The sequence below is a fragment of the Drosophila serrata genome, unplaced genomic scaffold (assembly GCF_035046125.1).
Source record: "Drosophila serrata isolate PLE 108 unplaced genomic scaffold, ASM3504612v1 contig_362, whole genome shotgun sequence".
In the NCBI taxonomy this organism is placed as follows: domain Eukaryota; kingdom Metazoa; phylum Arthropoda; class Insecta; order Diptera; family Drosophilidae; genus Drosophila; species Drosophila serrata.
In genome coordinates this window covers 1,903,735-1,928,750 of record NW_028257260.1, presented here as the reverse complement: position 1 = coordinate 1,928,750, position 25,016 = coordinate 1,903,735, and the positions used below count along the sequence as shown (strand labels likewise).

Sequence of the window (25,016 nt, the reverse complement as noted above, 5' to 3'; positions counted from 1 at the left end):
TCTAAATGACTTTTGATCCCATGGTGCACCTGAAAAACCTTGCCTCCCTCGGAGTTTGAAGCTTTGCAACGTTTTGCGCTCCGCTGGCTTTCACTTTATTTTTTGGGGAGCGGAGAGAACACTGAAAACAAGATTAAAGTGTTGCGGCAAATACAAAATGGCTGCCCTTCCGGTGGGTGGTGAGTTTCGGTGGGTGGTGGGTTTGGCGCTTCCTGCCACGAGGTGTGGGCGTCAATTCGAATTTCACTTAAAACAATATCAAGCGCACAGAGGGAGGGAGGCAGGTAGGGGGTCAGTGCTTAGTCGGAAAAATGTAAAAAAAGAGAAAAGTTTCCCACAAAGTTGGAAGTTCGATTTGTGGGTTAGGGTTAACCATTCGTGGAATTGGCTTGAAACATAAATATATATATTTTTTTGGAGGGATTAGTCGTGGGCGATGATGGCATGCCTAGAAAAGCGAATGGATATTCATTGTTTGAATGTCAAGTGAATATTCTGGATAATGCACGGAGAGAAATGTGCTTTTATAGAAGATGAAATGTAAAGATTTCAGGTTAAAATAATGTGTAATTACTAATTTTCTAGCCTAATTCTTTTCATTATTATGAGGAGTAGCATTTAAGCATTTAAGCATTTAATTTTTAGTGGCATTATTTGACTTTTCTTTGGCAATTGTATTTACATACATATTTCAAATAATATCTAATGACTAATTTTCTTGCCCAATTCTTTTAAGTATTTATATAAAGAGTAATGTATGAATTGAAGCATTTAATTTTTAGTTCCATTATTTGACTTTTCTTTGGCAATTGTATTTACACAAGTCGTGTGAATGAACTCGGTCGCCTTTCTCCCCCTGCTCCTGGGCCTTTTTGGCATGCTTGGGCTCATTTATCATCCGAATCCCAGGAGAGTGCTCAAAGCAATGAAATTAAAAGCTGAATTGTTATTTTGCGCTCTGCCTTTTAGGAATGTTTTTTTTTTCCCCTTGCCTTTTCCTTTGTGTTGTTTTCTCTCCCTTGGTCTTTTTTTTAATATTTTTTGTGAAAATACTGACGTAGCTGAAGTCCTTTTGGGCGGACTGCAATGATTGGCATTTATGGCCCGCGGGCCAGGAGGAGCGTCTGCAGTTGTGGCGATGAATTATGGCCGGAGTCGTTGTCGTCGCCGCTTAATTGGCCTTTAATTTCACGTGGGCGCATTACTTTCCATTAGGATTAGAATCATTAATTAAATTCAGCTTCTTTTGAATTAAAGTGACTGAATATTTACAAGATAATTTGACATTTTCATGCTTCGGCGACACAAATAACTGCGTTGCAGGATATTAATTCACTTTGCCAAAAGGATTACATGGGCTTCTTGGAAGAAAACGACATAAATATCCAGTATCGCTGCGAGTGTGCGTGTGTGCCGGCAAAAGGATATTAAAAAAACATTAAAATCACATTTTTAATAGATTACGATGGGCGGGGGGAGGCAAAGTAAGGAGCCACAACGAGAGGCAATATCAGAGACATAGATGTGCGGCAATAACACAATCAATCAGCCAATTTGGGGGTGCAACGAGGCGTATACGTAATGTGACACAACCAAAAGTTCTGTTACTAGAAGCTTACCCCCAAAAACTTAATTGGAATCAATACAAAACGTAATTTAATTCAACCAACTGCAATGGACAATAAAGTTGCACTTGCATTGCTTACTTTTAAGGGCGAAGCTTATGATTATTTTCTTTGGGGACGGGGGGTAGAAAGTACAAGTTCCAGGAAGTTGTAAAGTTAGTTACCACCAGGGGGAAAGCTAAGGCAAGGAAAGCTGCTGCTTGGAAAACAGAGTGCTCGGGCTTAAAGGTTCTCTGGGAAACAACTCTCTTCGGAAGAAAATAGTTAACTTTAAGTACTATATAGTATATATATTTTTTAGTTAACCGTTTTGAGCTCTGATTGCTTGTGCTGCTTGGGGAAAGAGCACACCTTGGCGGAATCGAAGGCAAAGTCAACCTGAGAAATGCGAGTCCTTAGCATCCTTCGTCTCCTCACTTTTCTCACCGTTGACCGCGACAAACAAAAGGAAACGAAGGAAACGCGACGCGACGCCTTTTGTGTGTTGAGTTTTCCACCTCCTTCTCCTTGGAAAATGAGTGGGCGCTCTCGGGGTGGGGGGGAGGGGCGTGGCATGACGCTGACAGTTCAGTTTATTATGTGAAAGCGACCAAAATAGAAAGGGAAGCGCACTGAATGGTGTTTAGCTGTCGGACTAAAAAAGAGACATTTTCAAGCTCACTTTGCGGTTAAGCACACAATACCCGAGGACCTCATCGTTCTGCCTGCCCCTCGCAGATCCCACTCACTCGAAGAGAACGCAACGCATTTTATGGCATTCAAATCGTAATGATTTTGCGCTTTTCTCATTTTCTTTCCCAACAATTCCCCCGCAAATGTGCGGCAAAGTTGGCAGAAAATTGCACTCACTGCACTCGTCCCTCTCTTTGCAAGTGTGAGTGCGTGTCATTGGATTTTCATTTGGCGTACGCCTGGAAAATCTGAATGGCAGCGAGGAGCAGGCAGAGGGATAAGAGATAAGGGATAAGGGATAAGGGATGAGAATGATGCTGATGCTGATGCTATGGATGTGAATGGGGATGCGGATGACGACGACGACGACGATGTCAGCTGCCTCATCATTGAGTTCGCTGCACACAAAATGCTGTCCCCGACAAGAGGAATCTACATGGGAGCTACGGATGAGGTCCTGGTTGCCGGAATCCACTGATAAACAGATTGTTCCCAGCCCCCCCCCAGAGACGCTTACGGCAGTGTAATGCATATCCAATTAAAATGTTAGGCCTGATGGCTCCAATATCCGCCAGTTTCAGGGGAACCCAATGACAAGTCTGAAGGATTCTTGTTCATTTGCACAATAGCAATGGTAACTCTACAAGGGAACTCTCAAGGAAGTTCATCACTAACATTCATGTGTATAAAACTGAAAGTTATACTACATTTATTAATGGAGATGAAGCAAAGGAAAAAAAGAAACTATACTCAACTTTATTTACCAAGCGATGCAATTAAAAATCATTTAGTGCATTTCGCAACACAACAAACGGCTGCCAGCTGTGCATTCTGAATGGGATATGCAAATTTAAATGAACTGGCAAACTGGGGAGGGGAAAAAAGAAAACAGACACAGCCTCTAAATTGGCAAAATGAAAATGCAGTCCTTGGCAACACTGCGTATGAGCAATGCATATTGCCAATATTGTGTATACGCCCCACTTGACAGCCAGTTGAGCGCAACGAAAGCGCCAAAAGAAAACATCACAATTCCAAAGACTTGCAGAGCAAAGAGAGATAGAGATGAATTTCCCAACTTGATTAGTTAATTTGAGGAAAGGAATTTTGAAGCAGTATACAAGATAATTCAATTAAATTGGGTTTTCAAGACTTTTGATTGATTACTTAGCTTATTAAATTAATATAAAATGTTTCATTAAAACAAGTCATTAATGTTTACTCTCTTTTTTATATTCCTTTATACTTTGTTATGATAAGCATACATTTTTTTCCATATCTATGAAAACAAGAAAGGCAGCTATCTTCGGCACACCGAAGTTTATATACTTTTGCAGATAGAACTTCTATGACTAGGAATCAATACAATATAAATTATATATATTTATGTTAACATCAATGATTCATTCACCTATTCACATTATATTTACAGTTTTACATTCACAGTTTTGCATTTTTTCTTTTTGTATGGTAGCTATATGTTACAGTTGTCCGATTTTTATAAAATTCTACATAAAATTGTAGAAAAATATAAAATGGCTATATCACAAATCTGATGAAAATCTATTGAAAACTGAAATTGTTATAATTTTTTTTTGTAGAATTTCTCTGATTATTCTTATGGCAGCTATATGATATAGTCTTCCGATCCGTCCCGTTCCGACATATATACGAATGAGAGTATATAGAAGGCTAACTACAAAGTCTCATTCAGATAGCTTCAAAACTGAGAGACTAGTTTGCGTAGAAACGGACAGACGGACAAAAGGACAGAAGGACAGACGGACGAAAGGACAGGTCAGACGGATAGAAGGACAGACAGACAGACAGACAGACGGACACACGGACAGAAGGACAGACGGACATGGCTAGATTGACTCGGCTTTACTTTATATGCTCAAAGGTTTGCCGTTGCAAGTTTCCGATTGAAATTATAATACCCTGCAAGGGTATAAAAATGATTACCCAAAACTTGATACGAATTTCATTAGCTAGCTTCTAGGAAGCACCTCCTCTCTCTCTCCCTGGTTTATTGAATAAATTTAAAAGGAATTAATTTAAATCACTGCTTCTTTGGCAAGAGCATAAAGCCGGTCTCATATTGTCTTAGAAGCACACGCCCACATAAACAGACCGATACTGATCCACATCCATCCGTATCTCATCCGCAATCTCCCATCTATCTCTTTTGTGTGCATATGCAAATTACTCTCGCATATTTATCCACACACACACACACACACACACCCAGAGAGAAAGTAAGTATATGGCATATAAAGTGGCATTTTTGCAAATGATGGATCCGGGCTTTTGCGGTGGGTAAAAATCAAAATAGTCAAGGCAATAGCCAAGCGGGCAGAATAAGTATGAGACATGGACACAAAGCCTTTTGTGTGCCACAATAAACTATTTTTTATTGCCGCCGCTGGTGAGATGGGATGCTACGGAGGATATGGGAGAAAGTGGGGAAAACTGTGGAGAAAATGAGGAAATGGGAAATGGGAAATAGGAAAGGTGCTTGCCAGGAGAGTAGTCGTTGTCGTCCTGTCCGCATTGTTGCACTGTATCCCCCCTCTTTGCCGTCTATGTTCCACGTTCTCGACCGCATAAAAGTTTTTCAATTAAGTGCCATGCCCTACTTTGGACTTTTTGCCAGAGCCAGGACATAACACACACACACACACACACACATATAGAAAGAGGGGTAGAAGGACGACCCGCAGACAGTCACACATAAGGACATTCACACGCGGTATTGCTTGGCATGCATAATGCAGATGCTAAAAGCGTCGTCAGCGCATATCCTGGGGTATCCTTTTGCTCCTCCACTCCTTCCCCCTGGAAAATTGGAATCTGAAAATCTGATTGTTTCAATATTTCAAATATATATATATACATAGAGCTTGGATTTTTATCACTGTGCGCCACGCAAAATAATATTTTTGTTATCAATATTATTTCGGGACTTGGACTACTTAATTGATTGTGTGTTAAAAAGACAAAAAAAAAAGAGAAAAAATACCAGGCAATTGTTCAATTTTCAGTTTAATTAAAAAGCTACAGTTATTCTAAAAATCAAATGAGTTTTATATGCAATTTGCTTTAAATACAAAAGCGAGAGCGCCCAAAGCAGACTTTTCAGATAAATATTCTACTTTTTTTTTCGCTATGATGGGTTGGAAAAGCGAGTGGGAAAATGCTGGAAAAAGTGTGTGTGCAACTTCGGTTTTTAGTATGCGCCAAGCGGACTAAGGAGACAGGATATAGGATGCAGGAGCTAGGAGTTGGGATTCCTGCAAGGAGAGCCAGGCGAAAAACCCGAAACCAAGCTACGTTTTCCTGCAACCTGAGCAATTTTCATTAAACACACACACACACAGTTCAAAAAAGGAGCAAAACGAGAGAAGCAAAAAGGACACTGACTAGATTGGACAATTTTGAGCAACTGCAAAACAAATACGTGACATATGGGTTAACTCTACGCATAGAAACACACACAAACACACACATCAAACGCTTTTAATGAAGGAGCAAGGATACATTTTTTTAGACACCTAAATATCTGCAGCTGTGTCTTTATACTCATTTTCCTTGTCAGTTGCTTTTCATTTTCCTTAATTTCTCACTCTTTACTTAATTGTCATTTACATGGTGGAGTTGCTCACTGAGGAAAATAAGCAAGGAATTGGTGGAAAATCTATGGGAAAAATATGATCTTTAACTATTTTAACATATTATTCTCTTTTTTTGAAAGATAAAACAAATATCTTATAAGTTTCTTATGTAAAAATATATATTTTCTTAAAGTTAGAAGTAGAATCTAGGAATATATTAAAGGAAGGAGTAAAAGGAGCCTCTAAAGCAGTTCCCAATTAAAGAACCTTTATATATATTATATATTATTAAACAAAGGTATGAAAGTAGGGAAATTTACCTACTTTAAACCATACCTTCTTACTATCTTTTTATTACAAAGGTTACAATTAAAACTCTTCTATTTTTCTCAGAATAAATCTCCCACTTTTCACTCAATTTTTTCATTTCCTTGACAAAGAGTTCAAAGAGCCTCTAGAGCACTGGAATTCCCAATTCGGTAAGCCTATTTCTATACAATATATTAAACAAAAGATAACAAAATAGAGAAATATCTACCCTTAAAAACATATCTTCCTACCATCTTTTCATTAAAAATAACCCAAATGAAAAGCCTTGTACTTTTCCCAGTGTAAGTCCCCACTTTTCAGTCCTATTTCTCGCTTCCCTTATAAAGTTTGCTGTATTTAATTTTGGGCCTCCTTCCTTGAACTTCAATCAGTAAACATAACGTGCACGCACATTTTGCGGTCTACTCTGCTATTTAACCCACTGTTGCCTAACAATTTGCTGCAGGCAGTCAAAACAGGGACCAGGGACCAGGGACAGACAGACGCCACAATCAACTTCAATAACTTAGACTTAGGACGTGGAAGGGGATGCCGGAGATCGGAGGAGGTCCTGGCCGCCGGCATAAATGCATGCATGTTTATATTAGAGTTACTGGGAATGAAGGAGAGTGGAAAACTTGTGCTAAAACTTGATTTAAGTTCGTTTGCTGGCTTTTAGGCCGCCTTTTCCCCTGATTGACTAGCAGCAACTGATTGGGACGTTTCCTCTTGGTGTCCTTGAGCCTGCTTGCCACGTGAAATGATTAAAACACACACACACGCACACGCACAAGGCAAAACCCTCGATGAGAGAGATATATCCCAGACCCCAAAACTGGTGGGTCTGGTGGCATAAAACATCTTCTTGGGCACCACAGCACTTGGCGCGCTAACCGAAATCCATTCAGCAAACTAAACCAAACCAATTTGAAGTGAAAACCTCAATTCACAGCACACACATACACCCTGAGTGGGAGAGTGGGGAAAGAGCGGAAAAGCGGAAAAGGTGGTTCCAGCTCCAACCCCACCGCCATTGATTATAATATGCGGCAGCTCTTAGTCTTTCATCAAGTCGTATGGCTGGGGTTTTTCAAAAGTGTTTGGCGAGTCCTGGAGTCGACGTCCTATATGCAAATTTGATTTAACCCGCACAAAGTGGAATAATAAATACAAATCTCGAACACGATCTAAGTATCGAGGGGTTAAGTCTTTAAGGTAGGAAATGGGTTAGAGAAAATGTATAGGAAATATAAAATTACTATTAAATATTAAATCTAAACAAGAGTAAAGAAATTACCACAAAACAAGCTTCAACAAATATAAACTCCATAAAGTTTATAAATAAAAAAAAAGTATAAAATCATTTTCTTCAAAAATGCAAAACACAGAGTAAATTATACTCTACTTAATGACCCAGCAACTTTTTCTTGCTGTGCATATTTTGTGCTTTCTGATGTGTGACCTGAAAATGATGAAAATTTTTTTGTAAAGCGAATACCTTCTGGCATGCCAATGCGGCATATGTCCTTTGCCTTTTTCTTTACCCAAAAAATAATATATGGTATTTTGGGGTAAGGGCATTTCTGCAGTCGTGAATGTATCAAAGATTCCAGTTTATTTCCTGTATAGAAAATTTGTTGGATCTTCATAAGCTGACTCACGTGCCACATCAAATGGCTTATGGATGCGCCGATTTTTGGGGCTTGGGCCACCGTTTGGCACGCACGCTCGGCACCCCCCACATATGCCGCGAGATTGAGATGGGATACAGGATTCAGAGGAAAAGGACCCTGGATGAGGGATGGAAAATGTTTGAGTTTGATTTAGGACCTGGGGAGAGTGGCCACGCATGAATTAAGCCAACGATATATGTATGTTTGACAGGCAATATTTTCCACAGCGCCACAGCGTCAGAGTTTTTTTTTTGGGTGCACATTTACCTACGGGCACGTATTGCATTTCCATGGGTCCTGGCCAGGAGCAACCGGAATTATGCAGCATGCTTTTAGGGGCAGTCATGACAGGGAATGCTTTTAGCGCCGCGCCATAGTGCGAAAGAAAGTGCCAGGTGCTAGCCCCTGGTTGTATATATGTATGTATTTGTAGTTGTAGTTGTGTGCATGTGTGTGTGTGTGTGTGTGTGTGTGTAGTAGTAGAAGAAAAAGCCGCAAAGACATGGGACATGCATGCACATCGCTGCTGGGGATTCCCAGTCCAAGTGCCGGACTTATCACTCACTTAGACGCAAAACCCAGAACTAATCTATGAGTGTTTCCAATTTTTTTCACCTATGACTTTATGTGTGACTGTGCCAGCATAGGCACAGTAGGTTAATAAACCTCTTATATTTACTCTACCTCTACAGCTTTTAGTTTAAAACAAGAAAGGAAGTTTTTATACCCTAGCAGATAGAATTTCGATGACTAGGAATCAAAACAATAAAACTTAAATATATATTTATATTAAAAAAACAATGAAGTAATGCCTGCCTTCATTTTATTTATCTGTTCATATTATATTTACAATTCCCAATTCCAAATTTCCTCTATATCTAAAGACCTTTTGTATGGCAGCTATATGATACAGTCGTCCGATTTTCATTAAATTTGACACAGAATTGTAAAATAAAATGGCTATATCTCAAATTGAAAACTGAAATTGTTATAAATTTTTTTATAAAAATTATACGATCATTCCTATGGCAGCTATAAGATATAGTCGTCCGATTCGTCCCGTTCCGACATATATTCGAGTGCGATTGTATAGAAGACTAACTACAAAGTTGCATTTAGATAGCTTTAAAACTGAGTGACTAGTTGGCGTAGAAACGGACAGACGGACAGACGGACATGGCTAGATCGACTCGCTTTTTATCTTAATCAAGAAAATATATATTTTATATATTCGGAAATGTCTCCTTGACTGCGTTGCAAACTTCTGACTGAAATTATAATTCCCTGCAAGGGTATAAAAATGTTGAATATTTCACTTGTTCCACTCTTCCTAAGGCATTTTCCTCACAGTATTTGAAATTTAGTTATTTTCTGGTTTTTAAAAAGGCATCTCAATTAAAGAGTATTAAGTGACTGACTTCCGGTGGAGAGGGGAAATCTTTTTTCCTGCTAAAATTGAATATATGTGGCAAAACCACACGCGTACACTAAGGAAAACAAGCTACTTCTTGGGTAATATATGGGAACATGTACTTTAGATTGAATATAAATCCTGCTCCTCCTTCCTTATGGCTGTAATCCTCCTAAATTAAGCTCACCATATATATATATATATATATATATATATATATATAGGGAGGATGCTTGCCTTGACTGGTATAATTTATTTTTCAGTGTGTGACAGCACCCAAACGATACCACCGCAAGGCAGGCACCCGGCAAAAGTGACAGCACAAGTGACATTTCAATGATTTCGCTGTCAGTCAGTCAGTCTGTCCTCCTGTCTGTCATTCAGGCACTCAGAGTCTCAAGAATTTTCGGGTGGAAGGAGGAGGGATTGAGAGGGAGGGGTGAGTGTGGAGTGCTTTGGGGTCAGGGGCCAGGGTGAGGGGTGACACAAATGGCTGTCACGCAATGGCGGCTCAAAACAACAACTAAAACGAGAGCAGAGGGGGAAAAGTGCTAACCGCAGCAGAACTCTGATTCAGAATCAGAATCAGAATCCGAATCCGAATCCAAAACTGGGGGCAATGCTACCATCAAACGGCTGTCGAAATGGCAAACGTTGTTGTTTTTTTGCGTTCAGTTTCAAAAAAAGGCAGAGACAGAAATAAAACAGCAACAAAAGGCGAAAAACTTTTCCGACATGCCATGGAAATTCTGGGAGGAGCGGGAAAAGCAAAAGTAAAGCAAAGCTCGTGGCCAGTTCAGCAGCAAATATAAATTAGTATTAATTCGCAAAGTCTACATAAAATATATAACATTTGCCATTATTTATGGTCACAGAGGACTCAAGTGAAGCTCTAGAAATGCACAGCAAAAAATAATATACAAACTTTCAGCATAAATTCATATATCAAGTCAAAGAGCATAGGAATTTATAAGAAACAAGCTTGGGAATATAATAAATTCAACAAGAATTTATTTTAATGATATATTCTCATAAAAAATATATTTTTTCTCTAATATTCTATACCTTTTTGTTTCGAATGTATGCTAATTAGTCATTGAGTGGGTTTGATCCCCTGTAAGCGGCTTGTATCGCATGTGAGCGATGTTCTCTTCTATATGTGTGTATGTGTGTGGAAAATGTATTAAAAACTAATTAGAAAACAGCGAAACAGGGCGGCATTAGGTGTCTCATTACAGGTGAAAGTTTCAGTTCAATAAATATGGAATGAAAGCCAACGTTCGCCATCAAGTTAGTCCTTTTCCTTCACCTAAAGTTTCACCTCACCGCATATTTCTCCATATTATTTTTTAATCAATATAAAACAGGACTCTACCTTGCTACACCTTTCAATACACTTGCTAAAAGATTGATTACTAGAAATTCTAATTATAAAGCAGCAAGAAATAAAAATGAACTTTGTTCAGAGGTTTCTTTTTTTATAATAAAAGAGAAGTTGTATTGAATTCAACTTTATATAGATTATTTGTGTTAAATAATACCTAAGCTCAACTGTAAGTATTTGCCTTAATTATGCACTCAAATCATGAATCCTGACCAATCAATCAATTAATCATATTCAATAAGAAACGCGATTCTCCAAAGAGACACCTGACTAAGTACAATGGATTATTCCTAAGAGAGGTCTTGTCTTTCTTTTCTTTTCTTTTCTTTTTTTTGTGCTACATCCTTGAGTCCTTGATAAAATAATTGCTTCTGAGATAACTCAGGCACTTGTGTCTCTGGCGTCAAAAGTTTGGCCTTTGCTACCCCTCAACTTAATGGGTTCCCAGGTCAGGTCCTGCTCCTTCTCCAAGTTTCGAGTCTTCTCCATTTCAATCATCTTTAGTTTACGCCTTATGATTTGTCTAATGCAGGCCACACTCACACACATGTATATGTACAAAAAAAAAAAAGGGAACAAGTCCTGTAGCTATGAAATGTGTCCTGCTTAAATACATCTTGGCTATTAGTCAACGAAGAAGGACATCTCCGCATAGCACACATACGCCCCGTTGCCATGAGCATCAACTGTAACTGAGTTTGTCGCTCAAGTTGTGCACTTTTCCTTTAATAGGCACGCTCTTTCTCTATATATCTCTTTCTCACTATCTCTTTCTCCCTCTCTCTTTCTCTCTCTCTCTCTGCCTGTCTCTATCTATAGCTCCCTTCTTGTTCTTGGCCATATTTTAACTTAATTAACTTGCAACTATTTAAGTGAACAACACAAGTGGCTCGTTTTCGTTTTCGTTTTCGCTCCTCGCTCTCAATTTCTCTACCTTGGCTTGCCCAAGGATTTTTCCTCATTTCTCCTTGTGTGAGAAATCTGGTTTTTCAGGTACACTCAATGACTACAAATTGTGGTCATCAGAGAAGGTGGCGGTGTAAAGAGAGTGAGTGAGAGAGACCTCCAGAATTAAAGGTAGAAATAGGAAATATAAGATTTCGCCTGTCACGTACCAAAAGAGATGGAGAGGGAGGAGCACGTAGGTCGGTCGGTTGGTGTTGCCACGCCCCCCAACTACCCTACCCTAAAGCCCCTACAATACCTCCCCATTTTTCCGCAAGTTTTCCCGCCCGTCGGCTCGTCTTTCCCTGAACATCTCGACTTGGCTGTGGCTGTGGCAGCGATTGCCACTGTATAAAATTACAATTTCATTTGAAGTCGGAGCCGTAGCCCCCCGAATTGAGGTCGATAGAAGGGTCTCCTGTCTCTTTCTCTATTTACCTAGCCATCTCTTTCCAACTCGCGCAAATGTATATCTATCTCTCTTTACTTCACCGCTCCAGTGGCTTTTTTATGGTATTTATGCCAGGCGACAATGTGAGGCATATCAGCTTAGTGAAAGGATCGAGCAGACAGACATCTTTTTGAATATAAACTCACTTTCCTAGGAATCTTTTTGAGGGGAATTATAATATGACAAAGTCCTTTGATCAAAGAGTAGGTATATATATTAAAGTTTTAGCTTTTCCTACATCTACTCTAAAGGAAGTAATATTCCCGGAATTAATCTAGAAAGCTTTGCCTGGTGTGTTTGCTGATCGGTTTAAAGAGTTAACCGATTCCTCACTTCAATCCACTTTTCCGATTAATGGAAAATTAACAATTTTCGATTTCCTTTTATATCCCCATTTTCCTCTAAGTCATGGCTGCAGCTCCTCCCGAATCTCGAAACCCGTAACTCGGAACCCGGAACCCCGAAACCCCGGATCCGGAGCTCATTATGCGACAGGACTCTGGCTCCTGTCTCGTCTCATTGTCAATTGCAATTCTCTTAATTAGTTTCTGATGCTGGTGCGTTTTCCCTCAGCTACATGTACATATATATAGCCCCCCGACTGTTAGCCCCCTCCCCCCGGAGGAAGAGTCCTGTGATGTCCTTCCCTGGCGTTTCTGTTTCTGGCATTTTCCTTCGACTTTCGGACAGTCGCTGATGTAATTTTCTGCTTGTTACATTCCGTTCGCTTTTCCCTCATTTTATTTCATTTGGACTTCTTTTTTGCGGAAGACGACGGAGTTTGTTTTGGTTGCTAGGAATTTATTCAAATTGGAATTTAATTGAAATGTTTGTCATTTGGAAGCATTCCCACACACACCCACACACACAGCCGCAGAGCCACAGAGCCACTTTCCCATTGACATTCATATGTATGTATGTATGTACAAATATATCTTTCGATTTTGACTTTTTTCCAATTTGCCGCGGTTCTTCCTATTTTCCCTCCAATTTTCCCCACATTTACCCATCTGCCATTGTTCCTTGACATTGTGTGTTTTGTTTGTTTATCCCTTTTCCTCTGATGTCAAAGCTTTTTTTGTGGAATTTCAAGAATTTGTTACATTTCTCGTTAGAACTCCTTCAACATTAAAGCAACTGGCATTAATACTTACTTAGTTATTTAATAAAATGATGAGTCTTTAAGAAAAATATTACAAGTATGAACTGTGAAAAATTGGCAAAAAAGCATTAGATTTTCACTATGTATACGTATACATACATTTGTATGTATGTACATATGTACCTGCATTATGCCTCCAAAAAGCTCCAAGACATTTATAAACGATTGAGTTTATAAAGATAAGAACTTAACATTTCACTTAAATTAAGTAAGTTAAGTATCCTTGGTACAATCCGAATTGATAATATATAGAAATACATTAAATGCATTTATAAATGTATAATAAAAGTTAATTTTCCGATTGTGCCAGTTCCTACAATTTCCACCTTGGTTGATAATTCTTTCAATTTAAAAACAATGAAATTGGAACAATAATGCGAAAATGCAAAGAAATGCATAAATGCAGTTATCGATAAAAGCTTACTTTTCGGGAATTTAGTATGTTATTTTGTTTACCTTATTACTTGCTTATGAACATTAGAAAAGAAAATGAGAACATTATGAACATAAAAAAGGGTTTGTTTTGGGTGAAATTGTACGATGTCGTATTTTGGTTCTCCGGTTTTTACAAAATATTTGCAACAGTTTTGTTATCGGAATGTTTACAACATATATTTTACTAGTCGACAAGATTTCTTGCTTGTTTTTAATCGTAAAAATGGTTTTTAAATTGCTTTTATGCAGTCAATTTTTTGTTTCAAATGAAAGTAAAAGCTAAAATCGCTAATTAGCATTTATTAACTTAAATGTAGGTTATATTTCGAGGTCTCAATTATTTTTCCACTGCGATTTCATCATTTAAAATTGTTATTATTATTCCAGAATATATCTATATAGAGATATATTAATGCTCATATATTTATTTTATGTGTATTTTAAGCTGGGTCATAAACGAATTTTTTAATCAATAAATTCGTGATAATTTAATTTAACAACGGTGTGGAACAAACATGACTAAACCCATAAGTAATACATTTTTCCCCCTTACAAACAAGAACCAAATTGATGTAGGATTCTCCTTTTCATTTTCACAACTTGTTCGTTTCGCCATCTGAAAGAATTTTGTGAAAATGAATACCTGCTGGTAAAAATATTATTTATCGGACACAATTTAGTATATTTTTTAGTGACAAACAATATGCTTTTACGACCAAGGTCTGGTCACGCTAATTTCGAACACGTGAGGTTGCAAAATTTGTTCACAAATCTTTTCACAAGTTCACCGAGTTGAGAGCTGAATAAATTGAAAAAATGTCAGAGAAAAAGAAACCATCCAAGCGCCGTGCCAAGGCAATCGAAAAGGAAGAACCCGAAGAACCCAAGGCAAATGTAACAGAAGAGTCCAAGGAGCCGAAGCTCGACAAACTGGAGGCGAAGATCATTCGACGTCTGTCCTGTACGGATGAGAGTAAGCGCAATTTGCAGGTTTGCAAGTTGGCCAAGTGGTTCAAGATGAAGACCAGCGTCACCAAAGAGGACTTTGTACGCATTTGGAGGGCTTTGTGTACAACCGTTTCGATGTGTGAAAATCCAATTGGCCAGCAAGAACTGGCCCAGCGTCTGGCCAAAATGGTGGACAACTTTGGCGGTAAAACGTCCTACAGCCTGGCCTTTTTTAGTGCATTCATGAGCACCATGGCTGAGGATATATTTGGTCCTGAACAGTGGCTCATGGATAAGTTCCTTATCCTCGTCCGTCAAATGTTGCATCACATCCTGCTGCTGCTCAAGCAGAATAATTGGTCAGTGAAGTTGATAAAGACCTTTAACAAGGGCATTCAAAAGTCTGTGTTTTCTAAACAGATCAAGAGTCGTGGCCTCTCTATGCACTATCTGAATATATTTTTCATTGAACTGGGCAAGGTGGCCGATGGCGAAATTACTGCCGAACAGGTGAATATCTTTTTGCGTCCCTTCATTAGCTATCTGGTGAAGCAGAGCGATCTCCAACTGATGGCCCAGAGTCGCTCAAAAGTGCTTCATTACTTGCTATATCAGAGCGAATTGGGACGGGAATATAGCGTAAAATATAATGCCTGGAAGAGTTTCAACTATCCGATGACTCCGCCGACCATTTCTCGTGATCCAAAGGCGGGTATTGTGGACGTCCTGATCCCTGTGTTGCCCATTGATCCGGATTTTATAATTAATGAGCTTAAGACTCTGATTAATACCAATAACTTGACCAGAAGCCGGTACAGAAGTTTGGGCAAACTTATGAACATATTTGAGACCTATAAGGGCGGGAAATTTCCCCTGGGTATGCGTGACATGGAAAAGATTGAAATGTACACTCGCATTAAATCTTTAGAAAAGCAGTGTGCAGAATTTGAGAATATGCTGCACGAGGTCTTTGACAGTATCAAAGAACTTGAAAATCTTCCCGAATCGAAACGCAAGCAACTTTGGGACTGCTTAAAATCGCATCCCAAAATCATATGTAGTAAAGAATGGGAGCATTTCATGACTAAAAACCAAGGCGAGAATCTTGAGGCCCAGGAAGGACAAAAGGAGAAACCTAAGAAGAAAAAGAATACCATTAAACATCCTGAAGTAGAACAGCCGCAGGATGAGCAGGAAAACCCAATGCCATCCACTTCTAAACTGGCATTAAAACGCAAATCTAAAACTGACGAACTGTCAAAGAAAAAGTCGGCGAAGAAAATGTGCGATTCCCCGCAGGAAGAGGTCAAGATCAAGCAGATGAGTACTGCTGCCAAGGAAGGGCCAGAAAAGGTTTTAAAACGGAAGAAGTCAATGTCCTCCGAGGCCATTACCAAAAAGGTCAAACGCAATGTAGAGAATGAAAATGATGAAGAACCAAAACCGAGCACCTCTAAAAATGTCATCAGCGCAGAACCAAAGGTAAATAAGAAGAAGTCCGAAACCCGTAAGGATGAGAAGTCCCAACCAAAAATGGAAGAGTTGCAGCCAAAACAGAAGGATTCGCTTAAATCTATCCAAAAAACTGTTACAAAACCACAAATACAAGCTTTCGTAGCCTCAAAAATGAAGCAGTTTGTTCCCCAGAAGCATGATAAAGAGATGGTATCTCAGCAAAAATTTGTCCAGCGTGTCAATCCATATCCGGTGGATCCAAATCCCAAAAAGGTCAAATGTAATGTGGAGAATGAAAATGATGAAGAACCAAAACCAAGCACCTCCAAAAATGTCATCAGCGCCGAACCAAAGGTAAATAAGAAGAAGTCCGAAACCCATAAGGATGAGAAGTCCCAACCAAAAATGGAAGAGTTGCAGCCAAAACAGAAGGATTCGCTTAAATCTATCCCAAAAACTGTTACAAAACCACAAATACAAGCTTTCGTAGCCTCAAAAATGAAGCAGTTTGTTCCCCAGAAGCATGATAAAGAGATGGTATCTCAGCAAAAATTTGTCCAGCGTGTCAATCCATATCCGGTGGATCCAAATCCCAAAAAGGTCAAATGTAATGTGGAGAATGAAAATGATGAAGAACCAAAACCAAGCACCTCCAAAAATGTCATCAGCGCCGAACCAAAGGTAAATAAGAAGAAGTCCGAAACCCATAAGGATGAGAAGTCCCAACCAAAAATGGAAGAGTTGCAGCCAAAACAGAAGGATTCGCTTAAATCTATCCCAAAAACTATTACAAAACCACAAACACAGGCTCACGCCCCCTTAAAGAAGAATCAATTTGCTCCCCAGAAGCGTGATGAAAAGATGGTATCTCAGCCAAAAACCAACCAGTCTGCCAATCCAAATCCGGTGGTAAGTCACAAACGGAAAGTCTTAGTTCAAAAAAAGATAGTTCAAATTGTTACTATCGAAGTGGATGAAACCTATAAAAAGAAGGCGGAGAAACAAGTACATGATATGGACCCTAGTTTAAACAACGCCATGGTACCTGCACAACTTAAGATCACGGAGAAGACCAAGACCGATGAAGAAGAGAAGTCCCAATCAAAAATAAAAGAACAGAAGGCGATCCCTTTGCCATATATTCCCGATATTGCTACAAAAGAACAGAAGGCGATCCCTTTGCCATATATTCCCGATATTGCTACAAAAGAACAGAAGGCAATCCCTTTGCCATATATTCCCGATATTACTACAAAAAAACAGAAGGCAATCCCTTTGCCATATATTCCCGATATTGCTACAAAAAAACAGGAGGCGATCCCTTTGCCATATATTCCCGATATTGCTACAAAAAAACAGAAGGCAATCCCTTTGCCATTAATTCCCGATATTGCTACAAAAAAACAGGAGGCAATCCCTTTGCCATATATTCCCGATATTGCTACAAAAAAACAGGAGGCAATCCCTTTGCCATATATTCCCGATATTGCTACAAAAGAACAGAAGGCAATCCCTTTGCCATTAATTCCCGATATTGCTACAAAAAAACAGGAGGCGATCCCTTTGCCATATATTCCCGATTTTGCTACAAAAGAACAGAAGGCGATCCCTTTGCCATATATTCCCGATATTGCTACAAAAGAACAGAAGGCAATCCCTTTGCCATATATTCCCGATATTGCTACAAAAAAACAGAAGGCAATCCCTTTGCCATATATTCCCGATATTACTACAAAAAAACAGAAGGCAATCCCTTTGCCATATATTCCCGATATTGCTACAAAAAAACAGGAGGCGATCCCTTTGCCATATATTCCCGATATTGCTACAAAAAAACAGAAGGCAATCCCTTTGCCATTAATTCCCGATATTGCTACAAAAAAACAGGAGGCAATCCCTTTGCCATATATTCCCGATATTGCTACAAAAAAACAGGAGGCAATCCCTTTGCCATATATTCCCGATAGTGCTACAGAACCAAAACAATCAGATAATGCAGGAACCTTGAAGGATGGAGAGTGTAAATGAAGAAGCGACACCAAAAGACTCTACACCCAAGTTTGCCGCTCCACCAGGCAGTGGGTAGTGGCGAACAAGGATGGACCCAACACAAGGACCCTGGACAACACCAACTCTAACCCCCTTTTTTTTTTTTGCACAGGCCTTTATTCCCGATATTGCTACAGAACCAGAACGCTCCAATACTGCAGGATCCTTCAAGGATGGAGAGTGTAAAATGCTGATACCCTGGCGCAAGTTGACCCACCAAGAAGAAGCGACACCAAAGGACTCTACCCCTAAGTTGACCCACCAAGAAGAAGCGACACCAAAAGACTCTACACCCAAGTTTGCCGCTCCACCAGGCTGTGGGTAGTGGCGAACAAGGATGGACCCCACACAAGAACCCTGGACAACACCAACTCACCAACTCTAACCCCCTTTTTTTTCACAGGCCTTTTGTTATAGCCTCTGACGGCCTGTAAACCAATTTGCCCAAAAACCGAATAACAACAGCAGAGCAAAATGTTATAAACTCAACCAAAACGAGCAGCAGGCAAATGCAGGCACACACACTCTCACAACACAAATAGCAACAAAAATTGGCATTTCCAGCATTTTACACTGAGAGAAAGAAAAAAGCAAACTACCCAAAAGGATGGACAGAAAGAAACGGGAGCAGCGAAGGCGGGATTTCCTGGAGTGAGGATGGAGACACTTTTATGGCCAACGAAATTGAGTGGTAGTGGGTTTTGGCAACAACCCTCCCCCACCCAAAAAGAACACCTCCTTTCCAAGGTCCTGCCTGTTAACCAACACCAACACTCACACATACACTCACACACACACACTAACACACACACTAACACACACGCTTACTTCCCTGTAACATAAACCAAAAATGCAGTCAATACAAATATAAATAACTGCCAGGGCCAAACAATCAAAAGCATTTTAACCCTCCTCCTTTTGGTGCAATGCCCACTCCCACAGCCTTTGTATATATATTTGGGGGTGTGTGTGTGCACTAAGGCCTGCACTGGGAGAAATTATGTACCTATTTCTGCGTTTGTTATCTGTGATTTAAGTGGGTTTATTATAACTTTATAGTTAGTTGCTGCTTTGAAATCTTCACTTCTTCTTGGTATTTATTTTTACAAGACTTTATAACTAATATCCTTTATTTTTCTACTAATAATATTAACCTAGATTTCGTTAAGCTCTTTTAGGTATAGGATTTGAAATTCAGCCTGGAGAAAAGACTACTAAAGATTACTTGCTTCAACATTTATTTTGTAACAAAATCATTAGCCTTGTAGTTTGGAAATAATAGACAGAACTTCCTTTCAACTGCAATATTTTAGACAGAGCATCCATTTAGATTTCTAATCCTAGACAGAGTATCCTTTCCGATTTCTAATCTTAGACCGAACAACCTTTCGGATTTCTAATCCTAGACGGAGCATCCTTCAGGCTTTCTTATATTATACAAAGCATTCTTTCAGCTTTTTTATCCTAGATAAAACATTCACCCAAAACCTTTATGGTATTTTCCAGTTTAAATTAACTGATTTAAGGCCTCTTCTGCTGCTGTTCACTAAGCTACACTTGCATATAAATGCAACTATAACCCCTTTAAATAATCTTCAAGAATTTATTCAAGTTATATACTATATTTCTTTGAGTGTATGCCTACATCGCGTGTCTCTGTGTGTTTGTGTAATATATGGAAACGAATTTTCGGCGTGATTGCATCGCGACTACACGTCGTATACGTAATGCATATGTACATAAAATGCATCATGCACCTTGCAATTTGCGCCACAGAGCAATATGGAAGTGGCATGGGGCACTGGCTATTGTGCCCCTTTTTGGCCCCTAATGAATCCGATGAGAGTGCCAGGCTTAATGGAATTTTTCTTAGTGTGGAAGTTGGATTTTTAGCATTTTTTTTTTACTGACTTGTTGAAGGAAGGTGATTTGCAAGAAAGTATGCAACATTTTGGCTAGAACTAAGGACCAAAAATGAGATAGAATCTGTTTGGCTTGGTTAGAAAATCTATATAACCGAAGCCCAGCCCAGCCTCTCGTTCCCATCAAATCAACGCAGTCAGGCACGTTTCCACGGGCCATTAGCCATCTCTCCATTTGCCGGCCAGAATTTCATAAGCGAATGGTTTGGAGAGAGAGAGAAGGAAACCCAATTTGGAAAAGCCTGGAAATGGAGGGAAAACGTTTGGCTGTTTGTTTAAATTTGCAGGGCGCTTTTGCACATCGCGATCATTTGAGCATTTATGTTTGTGTATTTTATGTCTTTCACACGTGCCCCCAGCCACTTGGGCAATAATGAAAAACTAGCTGTAATATTGTGGTAATATCATTTCGCAATTTTGGATTTCGAGTCCTCGAACAACAATGGAAACTAACCGAAAAACTAATTTCATATTTGGGCGCCACATGAGTGTGTCTCTGTCTGTGTGTTAATTTCAGGTCAGCAAATGGAAAATTGCAAATTAAATTATTGCTCAGGCCCCAAGGACATGGCAACCAGAGAAGTTTCTTTTCCCAGCTCAGTGCTCAGCATAAAAATATTAAAATAAATATTAGTCCTGAAATCTTACAATTTTCCACAGCATTAAATTTCACTTAGCATACACAGAAGGTATAAGCGGGGAAACTGCCGGGAAGGGAACGTGAGGAAAAGGACGAAAGGGCAAGCGGAAAAGTAGTAGTAGTAGTTTTTCTGTTTTTTTCCACCATCGCGAAGTGTAGCTCGTTAAGCGTCTGAATCCCTGACTACTGACTGACTAGAGATAGTGTGCAGGAATAAAGGATACGGGTGCCGGAGGATGAACCTGAGAAACCTGAGTGGAGAGCCTTTTCGAATATATAAAATATATATATATCTAAAAAAAATGTACTCTTGCAAAGTACTTGAAGTACTTTTGCTACTTATATTCCATCATTAAATAATGTTTTGATATTTAGACTAATATATAATCTATATAAATTTATACAAAATTCAGTTTTATTATTTGAAATTCTAAGCTTTCAAAGGGTATTGCATTTTCGACTTGCATTTAGCTCTTTTTTTTTTGTTTTGTAGCCCAACTTGGCCTAAAACTAAAATAAGTGGCTTAGCTGGATCATCGCTGAAGTGCATGACAGTTTTGTGGGGGCCTTGAGTGCTCAGTGTGCTTAGTGTGGCCACACCACTGAGCCACTGAGCCACCCAACCACCCTGGCAACCCAAAAGTTTCGAGGGCAAATTTACCTTTGTGTTAATTCTGGCTGCACCTTCTTTGGGCTTCTTGCTCGCGCTTTTCACCTGCAAAAAAGGGAGAACAGAAAACCGACATCAAATATTTGCCATATTAGCTTTTCCAGCTATCCAAACTAACAAAAAAAAGAATAAACTAATTTTGGGGTGCCATCGCCCATTAAGCGCATTTTAAATGATATTTCCATATTCTATTTGTTTAGCCATCGGTATGGATATGGCGAGAGCTTTTCGTCTCTCGTCAGACCAGGAATATATAATTATTCTTTCACCCAGGTCCTTCGTCCTTCGTCCTTGTCTTGGTCCTCCATTAAAAACAGTGGCAAACAAAAAGCGTAAACAAATTTTTTGGCGCTGTCGAAAAGTCCCCGGGGATGAAGTCATTTCAAGACGTTTGCTTTATCTTGTTCGAACTCAGGGTTACTAAAACATTAAGGGTATATTGGGCTCTAGATTAAATAAAAGTTTAACTTAAAGGATATTCTATTACAGGATCTATATTCTCTTAAGTGAAGTTATCCAGGGTATTGCTGGTCGCAACACTTTTTCCTTTTCTAGCCTCTTCTCTGGTTTCCTTTCATCAGGGGCAGGTGTTTTCGTCCTTGCGAGCACAGGACACAGGACAAGCATACATACACAATACACTTGGCCAAGCTTACAAGAAACAACCAAATATATATATCTGTATCTGGCGTTCTGTGTCTGGTGGTTTGCTTATTTGGTTGTTTTGGCTTGTTGCAGCTGAAAGATAACAGGGGTCTTATAAGACAGCCACCGAGAGTGGAATGGGATAGACCCACCTGGGAGCAGGGCAGGACAATACAGATGCTATCGTGGGGACAGCACAAGGAGGAGTAAAAGCTGGGGGACCTACAAAAGTTCATTGGGTGACGATGACAGCAAATTGCATTAAATGAACTAGAAGAATGTCTCAAGGCAAGACTGATTGGAGACTTTGCCGAGCTATTCAAATGTAAAGCAGCAAGTAAGTGAGCAGAAGCGACTCCTCCTGGGAAAAGGGAGTTGTCCTCAGGTCTAGGCAAAAAAAATTAGATTTTGCTGCTGCTGCTGCTGCTGCTGAATTAATTATTGGTTACCAACTCGCAAAAAAAAATCATTTATATAAACATCTGAGCAGAGATTTTTTAAAGCAAGCTGAGCTTTATACACCCCAATGTGCCCATGTCAGCTAAGCAAGTGGAAGCCACGTTAATCTACTCCAGTTTCTATCTGGTTTTAACTGCACAATTTCCATTTCAAGTCCCATAAATTGTTGCCCTGCCTTTGGATTATCTAACAATTATATAGAGCATATACATTTTTATAAGATATATATCTCTTTTTCGATCCAACTGTTACCAAAGACTAATGCTGACATGTCTCTTGGCCCTTAAACAGACTGTGTGTGGTCTTACCTCGCATTTGATTTGGGAAATTTGCAGGTAATCAAGCTGTTTAATGTCTCGGCCAGGCCAAGTTCTGTGGCAAGCCACTTAACTAAGTTGTCCCTTCCAGGACCTCATTGCTCGTTGTGGTTCAGAAGGTGCTTGTGTGGCACAGTCATAAGTAGCAGGGACGAGGCATAAATTGACACAGGCCTTGGCCTCCACTTGGTGGGGTCTCTTTTGGATGCGGTTTGATTAAATTTTAAAGACAATTTTCCATTTGAGCGGATCCCCAAAACCAATTATCCTTTTCCTAATACGGAAAAAGGGAAATCGCATCCTGGCAAGTGGGGGAAATTTGATACACCAATTGTCATTGCGTGTGTGTGTGTGTAGCAGCTCTCGCCCCAAATTCATTTGCAATTAAACGCATAAACATTTTAATTATGCCAAAGCTTTGCCTGGAAAACTTCTGGACCCCGCTACCGCCCCCGCTCCCTCCCCCCACTCTAGCGCTCTTTTGTTTGCACAAGTTTTCCGGCGCACATGCATAATGAAAACTTTTGCCGCCATTGTGAGTGCAAGGCAAAAGTCGACTATCAATTTGGTTCTCTCTCTCTGGAGGTCAGGCTACGATATAGGTGAAAATATATATAGTATATATATGTATATAATATATATATTTAGAAACTTTATTTTCTTCTAAATCGAAAAAGAAAAACAAAAAGAAAAGCAGCAACTTTATTTGTTGCAAGTCTGATTAGAAAACAAGAAGAACCGCGGGTAAATACGAAAATTAACAAAAAATTTCAAGCATTATTGACCTTTTGAGGAGAGATGCCTGTCCTGTATCATCAAGGACAGGTTTGGCTTAATAAATTATTAAAAAAAAAACTTGCACAAATCAAAAGGACGAGAAATGTCCTCGCCCTCGTCCCTAATTAGCTTTTGCCTGTGCAAAAAAAAGTTTCTGGCAAAATTATCCGAGTTTTTTCAGTTATTAAAAGGCCAGCCTTAAAAGCTGGGTGGAGGAAAAACATGGGGGGAAAAATATGCAATAAATAAAAATCAGATTGGGAAGCAGATATAATTGAGAAACTTTTTCCCCGGGCCAAGGCATTCATCACTGACAAGTTTGGTGGCGGGGCAAGCTGCTGCTGTTGCCTTCAATCGATGACAATGAGCGGCGAAATTGAATTGAAAATTAATGTGGAAATTAAAATGAAAAATGCTGCAAGGTGGTGGGAGTGGAGGGAATGAGGGGTGGTACCTTTGACACATTTTCAATTCAGAAAGCAAATGCCAAGCACTATGTATGTGTGTGCCTCTCAATTTTCCTCCAGCAATCAAATGGAAAAGCCTTCTGATATATGGGTTGTTTGAAACTGCTCTCTCAGTTATTAGCTGACACCAAGCAAGACAATTGGCCATCATTTAAGAGTGTGTGTAGGTTTTCCCAGACCACTGGACTCTTGGCCATAAAATGTGAAAAGTCGCAACCGCCGAAAAGCGGCCCTTAAAAATGGAGTCTGAAGCCAGGGATCCTTTTTTTCACCATTGCATTGCTATTTATGGTCCAACCGGCTAAAAGTTAAATTTATTGCCCCCAACCCTCGTCCTTTTTCAGGATACTATATATATATTTTTGGTGTATTTGTCTTGGGCTTTTGTTTTCGCCTCGCTTCCTTCTTTGATTTCGCCACTGTTTTTCCAGATTTCCTTTCCTTTTTTTTTGCCCTGCCAGTGCATTTATTTCACTTGATTTTCAAACAAAATTTATAAGTTGCGCGGCGCATCGTTTATTTTGTTTTAATAGCAAAGCAATTTCCAAAAAGTAAAGACATTACCGAAAAGGAACCGTGAACGTGTGTGTATTTGTGTGGAGGCTTGCCAAAGGCCTGAAAGCATCCTGCAGCAATTTTTTGGGCCAGCTTACCTCGAAGAGGAAGTTGAACAAAAGAATTTAGTTTCCTTTTTGTGCAAGGACACGAACTAGCGATGCAGAAAGCTGCAAGAAGGAACTTGTACTCCTAGAGATTCCAGAAGAAAAACATATGATTACCATAATTGAAGAGTCCTCGCCGATTGCTGACCCCGTGACCGGAAACAGCTCGTAATTGCCATTTCACAAGAGTCCCGTCCCTGGCACTTGAATACAGTTGGCAATAAGTTCACCAACAGGACTCCAACTCAATTGAACTGAATCGATTTAATGTGAAAAGCCATGGGGTTTTCTTTAGAAACCATTTCAATGGGTAGCCAGGAGGGA

At 39.5% G+C, this 25,016-nt stretch overlaps 1 protein-coding gene across 14 annotated transcripts in view; it reads right to left on the bottom strand.

Moving 5' to 3' along the window:
• dpr8 (defective proboscis extension response 8) overlaps positions 1-25,016 on the bottom strand; it is a 195,872-nt gene that overhangs the window by 109,240 nt on the left and 61,616 nt on the right. For 7 of the 14 annotated variants that reach the window (XR_015273089.1, XM_086839139.1, XM_086839140.1 and 4 more), the window contains one exon: positions 21,357-21,410. The exons of 6 other annotated variants lie outside the window; for them this stretch is intronic. The gene's annotated coding sequence lies outside the window, so the exon portion shown is untranslated. Of the gene's footprint in view, positions 1-13,369; positions 13,461-21,356; positions 21,411-25,016 lie in introns of those variants that run through there. One more of the 14 variants, XM_086839138.1, reaches the window with a different exon arrangement.